Genomic DNA, 10,446 nt, shown 5'->3' on the forward strand with positions numbered 1-10,446 from the left:
CACAGGACGTCTCTTTTCCTTTCTCAAACCTGAAAACTTTCTGTGTCTGCCCAAACAAGGCTGCTCTGCCTCTGCTCACCAGCAGGGAGCGCTTTTGAGCAGCAATACTTCAAAACACTCAGCTCTCGCTTTCAGGCAAAAGAAGTCTTCGATCAGCACCGGACTCCACGAGTCTGAACGTGTCAACAGGCGCACGGTGAACAATCACCAAAGACAGCACTGTTTATCACTTCCCTTCGATAGCTCAGCTGGTAGAGCGGAGGACTGTAGTGAATAAAACAAAATAAAGTCATCCTTAGGTCGCTGGTTCAATTCCGGCTCGAAGGAGTTAGTGTGATTTTGGAATAAGCAGCAATTACCTCAAGGTCACTCTCTGAACTTCACAGGCAGCTCACAGATTAACATGTTGTCACTCAGGCACAAGACACCTCTTTTCCTTTCCAAAACCGAAAAGCTTTCTGTGTCTGCCCGAGCACGGCTGTTTCACTCGAGCATTTCCCTCTGCTCACCAGCAGGGAGTGCCTTTGAGCAGCAACACTTCAAATCGCCCTCAATTTCAGGCAAAATGGTCTTCGATCAGTCAGTCAGTCAGGGCTCTCGCTGCTCCTCGAGCTCGGGCGGCTGTTGTTTTCCGGTGACCTCGTCTTCCTTCCGAAGGCTCGGGCTCTTCTCAGCATCACTCATGATTACTGTGGCTTCCCGTTCTGCTGTTCCTCACTTGCTGATGCTCGATACCGCCGATTGGAGCAAAGTATTTAATATATTCAGGGAGCGGCAACCCAAGGCAAGATTTCTCTGCTGGTCTTGGAGCAGCTTGAAGGCGAGTGTGAGGCAGGAACTGTGAGGGGTGATTTACAAACAGCAAACGAGGAATTAGCTCAACTGGTGGAGCGCTCACTTGGCCTGTGAGAAGTAGCGGGATCGTTGATTATATTCTCCACTCACCGTTTGCCTTGGTCCAATTATACAGAAACAAGAGTGTTGTCAGTGAGTCCATCGCCCATGGACTTCCTAAACTTCACTGTGTGTTTGGATACAGAGAGATCAAGGGGCAGCAAATCTTTTGATGTGCTGCAGTAAGCAAAAGTTCTTGATTTTGCTATGCAGCAAAGATGGAAAGATGAGGTGAGAGATGGAAAAAAAGCTTCGTAATCCTTGATGCCTTCTCTGAAGATTGAATTCAGGACCTTCAGATTATGACACTGATGCACTGCTTGCTGCACTGAGAAGGCACTTACCAGGTATGGAGCCAGGCAGCACCACCAAGTAGGACAGCTTGCAAGGTATTGAATGCCATAAAATTTTGCATTAAAAAATCCAAGCCAGGTAGGAATCGAACCTAATGTGTTATCCATTGCACCACTGGCCCAGATTATAACGAATTAGTAGCAGTGGGAGGCAGTGGGCATGGCGGAGGTACTAAATAAATACATTGCATCTGTCTTTCCCAACGAAGAAGACACTGCCAGAGTGTCAGTGAAGGAAGATGTTGTAGAGATACTGGATTGGCTAAAAATTCATAAGGAGGAGGTACTGGAAAGGCTGACTGTACTTAAAGTAGATACGTCATCTGGTGCGGATGGGATGCATCCTCGGTTGCTGAGGGAAGTAACGGTGGAAATTGCAGAGGTACTGGCAAAAAACCTCCAAACATCCTTAGATATGGGGGTGATGCCAGAGGACTGGAGAATTGCAAATTTTACACCCCTGTTCAAGAAAGGGTGAAAGAATAAATCCAGCAACTACTGACCAGTCAGTTTAACCTCGGTCGTGGGGAAAGTTCTAGCAACGATAATCCGGGATAGAATTAGCAGTCAATTGGACAGGGATTAGGGAAAGCCAGCACGGATTTGTTAAAGGCAAATCGTGTTTAATTAACTTGATACAGTTTTTTGATGAGGTAACAGAGACTCGATGAGGGCAATGCAGTTAATGTGGTGTGTATGGACTTCGAAAAGGTGTCAGATAAAGTGCCGCATAATGGGTTTGTCATCAAGATTGAAGCCCATGGAATAAAAGGGGCAGTAGCAGCATGGATACAGAATTGGCTAAATAACAGGAAACAGAGTGTAGTGGTGAACGGTTGTTTTTCGGAATGGAGGGAGGTGTACAGTGGTGTTCCCCAGGGGTCGGTGCTGGGACCACTGCTTTCCTTGATATACATTAATGACTTGGACTTGGGGATACAGGGCACAATTTCCAAATTCTTGCTACCAAAATGCTCCACTTCACTGTCATCTGCATTAAAATTCATTGGCCAATTATACACCCATTTTGCAAGTTTATCAATGTATTTTGTATTTGGTCGCAATCTTCATCAATATTATCCAAACTCCACCCCACCCCGCCAATCTGGTGTCATCTGTAAATTTTGAAATTGTACTTCCGATTCCCGAGTCCAATTCGTTGATGTGAATTGTGAACAGTGGTCCCAGAACCAATCCTTGTGGAGCCCCACTTTCCACCTTATACAGTGTGAGTCGCTACAATTAACCCCACTCTCTGTTTTAGAGCAGTCGTCAAGAGAAACTTCTTTACATAGGGAGTAGGCAGTCTGTGGAATTCACTTCCACGGTTAGTGTTTGGGGCACACAGTTCTGTAATGACAAGTGGTCCTCATGTTTTTATCCAAGACAGGCCTCAGCCCAGTCATTTACTCCAAATGTTGGTGCAATAGTTCAAGCTCAGAGGTGCCAGGTATCGGGAGCAGCAGTAGCTGTAAATAAAATCTAAATGTAAGTAAATACCAATATAGTTCATCTTCATCTATTTCTAGTTTAATAACTTATGCTGAATGTGGCCCAGGCCAAGTGCCAGGATATCGGGTCAGGTTCACCATAGGAAATGAGTTTGACATCCCTGAGATAGACAATGTGAACCGGATTACCCTCATCCACTAACCCAGCAACTTCTTCAAAAAACTCAAGCAAGTTTGTCAGACACCATTTTCTTTCCCAGAAGCCGTGTTGAGTATCTCTAATGGCTCCTCCTCTTTCCCCATGATCATAAACAGCATCTCTTAGGATCCCTTCAAGCATCTTCCCTCTGATCGAGGTCACACTGATGGGCCTGTCATTCCCCGGCTCTGATTTGTCACCTTTAATGAAAATGGGAACTACATGAGCTCCCTTCCAATCTCAGGGGACAATCCCTGACTCTATTGAGCTGTTGAAGATACAGGCAAGGGGCTCACAGAGCACCCGTCCCATCTCTTTAAACACCCGGGGGTGGATATCATCTGGACCTGGAGCACAATGCATTTTGAGAGTTCATATTTTATCCAAAGTGACATCCCATTCTATTTTAATATTTATGATGTTATTGTTGACAGCACATCCCACAGCTGGAATCTGAGCCTCATCCACAGGAGTGTAGACTGTTGAGAAATAGTCATTCAACAGCTCTGCCATAGCCCGGGAATCTGTCCTGAACTGTCTTTCAGTGGCCCTGAAGCATCTTTAATGGTGTTCTGACTCCTGACGGAGCTGGAAAGACATTTGCTATTATTCTCAGAATTGGGCACCATCTTCTTTTCCAAAGATCTCTGAGCTTCTCTAATGGCTGCTTTTGTCTCCCTCGATTGTGGGTGATATTTGACCCAATTCTCCTGTAAACTGAATTCATCCTGATCCGATCTGGGTTAAATGTAAGACAGTTCGGGGAGTCAGGAATCATTCACCGCTGGACCCACACTGAGAGGTAAAACCCCAGACGGTTCCTTAGTAAGGATTCCTCTGGTACCTCAGCATATCTTTGTCAGCTATCTTACAGTCCACTCCTGGAGGCCCCACTCCCTGAGCCTACAACCTTCAGCAGGGTCAATGGTGGAGTTCCGCAGTGGGAGTGATCCCAGAATAACTGTCGGGATCGCCCCCACCCTGTGGATGGTCCGGATCGTGTATTTTTAGTGATCCTGGTGTCTAACACGCACACATCAATAAAACCGGGAATTCTGGAAACACACTGCAGGTCCTTCTTTATCTGGAGATCAAATGACTGTTGTATAATTGTACCAGCAGTTAACAGGCTCCTGTGAACTCCTCCCTCTGCTATTTTCATGCAGACTTCAACCCATTTATTTTAAACAGGTTTATTTTAAATGAGTGAACACCTGCCTTAAATGGTAGACTCAGGACTGTCACACAAACAGGTTAAATCTTCATAGAATAATTACCACAGTCATTTTTAGACTGGACACCGCACGGTGACTTTTCTGTCAGTGAAGAGAGACGAGAAAGACCAAAGTGCCGTTTGCCCCTCTCAGTGTGGCCCTGAAGGACTGTGTCCAGGCTGAAGTTCTGTTCCCACCGGACGATCCTCCCCCCAGATTGTCCTTTCTGAGCTCCAGTCAGGTGATGCTAAACACTCAGGTGGGAAAGACCAAAATCTACAACAAGGTGTTTGAAACAAAGCTGATTTATTTCACAAATATCCTGAATATTAAACTCCAGCCCAGTTATAGGGCTTATTAACATCAGGAGAAACAAACCCCAACTGTCACAATGAACATGGTTCAGTCCTGGATGGGATTAACAGCAGAATCCAACCCCTGCAGTCATATGTGAACTCGCTGGAGTCTCAGCACGTGTGATGACTGAGTGAATCCCTTCCCTCACACGGAGCAGGTGAACAGTCTCTCAACCAATGGGCATGCGTTGATGTGTCAGCAGTTCATTTGTGCTCTTCTCACAGTCACTGAGTTAAAAGGTCACTCAATCGTGTGAACAAGTTAATGTTTCAGAAGGTGGGATGAATTAGTGAATCCCTTCCCACACACGGAGCAGGTGAACAGTCTCTCCCCAGTGTGAGTGCGTCGATGTCTCAGCAGATAATTTCTGATTTTAAATCTTTTCTCACAGTCAGAACATTTAAACGTCTCTTATCAGTGTGAACTCGCTGGTGTGAGAGAAGGAGGGATGACCGAGTGAATCTCTTCTTACACACAGAGCAGGAGAACGGCCTCTCACCAGCGTGGGTGCGTTGGTGTGTCAGCAGGTGGGATGATTGAGTGAATCTCTTCCCACACACAGAGCAGGGGAACGGTCTCTCCCTCGTGTGAACTCGCTGGTGTCTCAGCAGGGTCGATGACCAAGTGAATCCTTTCCCACACACGGAGCAGGTGAACGGCCTCTCCCCAGTGTGGGTGCGTTGGTGTGACAGCAGAATACTTTTGCTTTTAAACCTCTTCTCACAGTCAGAACATTTAAAAGGTCTCTCATCAGAGTGAACTCGCTGGTGTCTCAGCAGGGTGGATGACCGAGTGAATCTCTTCCCACACACGGAGCAGGTGAATGGCCTCTCCCCAGTGTGACTGCGTCGATGAGTTTCCAGCTCTGAAGGGTAATTGAATCCCTTCCCACAGTCCCCACATTTCCACGGTTTCTCCGTGGTCCGGGTGTCCTTGTGTCTCTCCAGGTTGGACGATCAGTTGAAGCCTCGTCCACACACAGAACACGTGTACGGTTTCTCCCCGCTGTGAATGGTGTGATGTTTTTTCAGGCTGTGTAACTGGTTAAAGCTCTTTCCACAGTCAGTGCACTGGAACACTCTCACTCGGGTGTGTGTGTGTCTCGGTGCTTTTCCACTCAAACTGATGTTAGAAATCTTCTCCCACAGATAGAACAGACAAACATTTCTCTTTCCACATTCAAAGGCCGATGATATTCAGGTCCTGATGAATCGAGTGACTCTGTCAGATCTTGACGTGATCTTTGGTTTGAGTTTCCTGTCTGCAAATCCTCCCCTGTAAAAGGAGTTTATAAAAGTTATCACTGTAAGTGCAGGATGGAAATTCAGATCAGATAACTCTACTTTCTATGGAACATTATTTCTTCTCTCATTCCTCAAAGCTGTAAATCCCCGTCCCACACACTCTCCCTCCTCCCTGTGCTGAAATCCAAACCCATCGCATCATCTTTCAGTGGCCCTCAACCATGAGTGAAAGGGTGAGAGAGGAATGTGAGAGAGTGAGAGAGTGAATGTGAGAGTGATTGTGAGAGAGAGTGTGAGTGAGTGTGAGAGAGTGAGTGTGAGTATAGCAGTGGACTCGGTGTGGAAAATGAAGTGGGGCAGGTGGAGCATGTTTCAATGGGGCAGCAGTGATCATAATCTCATTAGGTTTAGAACAGTTATGGAAAAGGACAGGGGACAGTCAAATGTGAAAATTCTTAACTGGAGGAGGACTAATTCCAGTGAGTTAAAAAGGGATCTTGTCCGTGTGGACTGGAATCAAAAATTGGCAGGCAGAACAGGAATTCAACAGTGGGAGGCCTTCAAGGAGGAGTTGGTTCAGGTGCAGAGTAGACAGATTCCCATGAGGAGGAAAGGAACGGCATCCAAAGCCAGAGCTCCCTGGATGACTGAAGATATAGAGATCACCATTTCTCCTTCATTTACAGACTCTCCCTGACTGATCACTGTTTCTCCTTCATTTACAGACGGTCCCTGACCGATCACCATTTCTCCTTCATTTACAAACGTTCGTTGACCGATCACCATTTCTCCTTCATTTACGGACTCTCCCTGACCGATCACCATTTCTCCATCATTTATAGACGCTCCCCGACCGATCACCATTTCTCCTTCATTTACAGACTTTCCCTGACCGATCACCAGTTCTCCTTCATTTACAGACGCTCCCTGACCGATCACCATTTCTCCTTCATTTACAGACTTTCCCTGACCGATCACGATTTCTCCTTCATTTACAGACGCTCCCTGACTGATCACCATTTCTCCTTCATTTATAGATGCTCCCCGACTGATCACCATTTCTCCTTCATTTATAGACGCTCCCTGACCGATCAACATTTCTCCTTCATTTACAGACTTTCCCTGACCGATCACCATTTCACCTTCATTTACAGGCGCTCCCTGACCGATCACCATTTCTCCTTCATTTACAGACGCTCCCTGACCGAACACAATTTCTCCTTCATTTACAGACGCTCCCTGACCGATCACCATTCTCCTTCATTTAAAGACGCTCCCTGACTGATCTCAATTTCTCCTTCATTTACAGACGCTCCCTGACCGATCACCATTTCTCCTTCATTTACAGACGCTCCCTGACCGATCACCATTCTCCTTCATTTACAGACGCTCCCTGACCGATCACCATTTCCCCTTCATTTACAGACGCTCCCTGACCGATCCCCATTTCTCCTTCATTTACAGACGCTCCCTGACCGATCCCCATTTCCCCTTCATTTCCCGGCGGGTAGTGAGGGGGGGATAATGTTCACTGTTTTATATTCGGGTCTGGGGCCGCACTCGGGGTTTGTAAAGCCTGAGCCTGGGCCTGAGCCCGGACCCGGGCCCCGGGGTTTATTGAGCCTCTTGCTCCGATCCTCTGACCTGCACCGAACGCGCTCCTCCCGCAGCCTCGACTGGCCGCGCATGCTCAGTACACACTGACCGATAATGAGTCACTACTGCGCCTGCGCTCTGGACTCCACTGATTCAGATAGGGCACAATCTGAACCGCGCTGCATGCTGGGTGATGCAGCCGCCATTGATTCTCTTAATATCAGGCCGAAAAACAAAGACATTGGAAGCAGGGCGAGCGCTTTTGGACCAAGGAAAATGAAATAAACTGAAAGCCCAGCCCTTCGTGCCATTTAAACCGGCACAAACACACAGCATAGAAGCCCCCCCCCCACTTTGGTGAACTCCAGATAATATTTTTTTCATTTACTTTTATTAATTTCGTTTTATTAATTGTTGCAACTGACGGGTTCAATTAATGTTTATTTTCCAACTGCACCACAGGACCGTCAGTTTCACCATTAACCCCGCCCTGGTGATTAAGGAGATATCCGGACCAATTGGAGCAGCAGGAATTTATCGGAATTTCCAGTAATGAGTGGGGTGCCGCAGCGATCAGTGCTGGGGCCTCAACTATTTACAATATATATTCATGGCTTGGATGAAGGAACAGGGTGTCTTGTGGCCAAATTTGTTGATGATACAAAGAAAGGTGGATAAGCAAGTTGCGATAAGGACACAAATTGTCTGTAAAGAGATATTGACAGGTTAAGCGGATGGGCAAAAAATTGGTGGATGGAATATAATGTGGGAAAATGTGAAGTCATCCCCTTTGGGAGGAAAAATAAAAAAGCAAAATATTATTTGAATGGAGAAATACTACAAAACGCTGCCGTACAGAGGGACCTTGGTGTCCTCCTACATGAAATATAAAAAGTCAACATACAACTGCAGCAGGTAATCCGGAAGACATACGGAATATTGGCCTTTATTTCCAGCAGGATGGAGTATAAAAGCAGGGAAGTCATGCTACAACTCTACAGGGTGCTGGTGAGACCACATCTGGAGTACTGCGTACAGTTCTGGTGACCTTATTTAAGGAAGGTCATACTTGCATTGGAGGCAGTTCAGAGAAGGTTCACGAGGTTGATTACAGCGATGGAAGGGTTGTCTTATGAGGAAAGATTGAACAGGTTTGGTCCATAATTATTGGAGTTTAGAAGAATGAGAGGAGATCTTATTGAAACATACAAGATTCTGAGGGGACTTGACAGGGTAGATGCTGAGAGGATGTTACCCCTCATGGGGGAATCTAAAACTAGGGGGCATAGTCTCAGAATAAGGGGTTGCCCTTTTAAGACGGACATGAGGAGGAATTTCTTCTCCCAGAGGGTTGTGAATCTTTGGAATTCTTTACCCCAAAAAGCTGTGGAGGCTGAGTCATTGAAGACATTCAAGGCTGAGTTCGAAAAAAATTTTGATTCGCAAGGGCGTCAAAGGATATGGGGAAAGGGCGGGAAAGTGGAGTTGAGGTAAACATCAGATCAGCCATGATCTCATGAAATGGTGGAGCAGGCTCGAGGGGCCGAATGGCCGACTCCTGCTCCGATCTCTGATGATCTTATGGTCTTATGGTAAATTGACTGGAGGGATGAGAGAACAGTTGGTCCTCCAACCAATCGGAGTGTGAGAGGGGCGGGAGTTGCGGCACCGAATGGGCGGGTCTGAGCCCAGATGTCCCTCATTGACTGAAGCATCATTTTAAAAAAATAATTTATCTTAAGCTCCAGGAGAAAACACGACCTTTCTGTTGTGGCTTGAAACAGATGAAACCAGATGAGATGGAGCAAACATTTCAACATTTGTTGGAAAAACACATTAATTAAGAATAGCCAACATGGATTATTTGAGATAACTCGAGTGTACTGATAAAGGGAATGTAGTGGATGTTGTGTAGATGGATTGTGAAAATGTGTTTGATAAGATGCCGGACAGGAGGCTTTTTGATAAAATTAATACCCACGGTATTAAAAAGAATGGGGCAGTGTGGATAGGAAGTTGTGTAAAGGGCAGAAAACAGAGAGTAGTGGTTAATGGATGTTCTTCAGACTGGAGGGATGTGAACAGTGGTGTCCCCCAGGGTCAGTGTTGGGACCATTGCTCTTCTCAATATAGAGAATGATCTCAGCTTGGGTATGTGGGACACAAGGTGAAAATCTCCAGATGACGCCAACATTGGCAGCATGGGGAACTGGGAAGAGGAGTCAGTGACTTCATTGTGACGTCCACGGGTTAGTAAATGGGCCAGGTGAAATTTAATGCAGAGAAATGTGACGTTTTGCATTTTGAGAGGAATAAAAATGAGATGAAATGTACACTGAATGGTCAAAGTTTAAAAGTAGACGAGCAGAGAGACTGTTAATTCGACTCATAGAATCAAAGAAATTGATGGCACAGAAAGAGGCCATTCGGCCCATCGTCTCTGTGCCGGCCGAAAAAGAGCTATCCAGCTTAATCCCACTTTCCAGCTCTTGGCCCATAGCCTTGTAGCTTCCGGCAGTTCAAGTATTCTTAAAATGCGATGAGGGTGTCCGCCTCAACCACCCTTTCAGGCAGTCAGTTCCAGACCCCCACAACCCTTGGGTGAAATAATTTCTCCTCAGTTCCCCACTAAACCTTCTACCAATCACTTTAAATCTATGCCCCTGGTTATTAACCTCTCTGCTAAGAGAGGTGGGTCCTTCTAATCCACGCTATCTGGGACCCTCATAATTTTGTTCACCTCAATTAAATCTGCCTTCAGTCTCCTCTGTTCCAAAGAAAACAACTCCAGCCTATCCAATCTTTCCTCATAGCTAAAATTCTACAGTCCAGGCAACATCCTTGTAAATCTTTCTTGCCTTGTGTATAAAATGTCTGCTATTTGAAAGTCGTGACATTGATCAAAGTCCACGTTAAGTTTTCTTGCCATTTGTGTCATGATTTGGAGAAGATCTGACACTTTAAATACTGCAGACCTTTAACTGTAGCTCACAGTGTCTGAACAGTCACTGTTATCAATATCCTTTTATGTATCTCTTTGTGCTCCATCTCCTTAACAGCACAAGCTGATCACAGCAATGTTTTCTTCAAATGGAATCCCAATGTGAGAAAATGCAAAATTTCAAAGTGAAGCATCAC

The 10,446-nt window shown here is 45.9% G+C and overlaps 1 non-coding gene across 1 annotated transcript; it reads left to right on the forward strand.

Moving 5' to 3' along the window:
- The first annotated feature begins 233 nt into the window (after positions 1-233).
- trnay-gua (transfer RNA tyrosine (anticodon GUA)) lies at positions 234-327 on the forward strand. Its single transcript has 2 exons — positions 234-270; positions 292-327. It is a non-coding gene; the product is annotated as a tRNA-Tyr (tRNA).
- The last annotated feature ends 10,119 nt before the right edge of the window (positions 328-10,446 follow it).

Source organism: Heptranchias perlo, unplaced genomic scaffold (assembly GCF_035084215.1).
Source record: "Heptranchias perlo isolate sHepPer1 unplaced genomic scaffold, sHepPer1.hap1 HAP1_SCAFFOLD_637, whole genome shotgun sequence".
Classification (NCBI taxonomy): Eukaryota; Metazoa; Chordata; class Chondrichthyes; order Hexanchiformes; family Hexanchidae; genus Heptranchias; species Heptranchias perlo.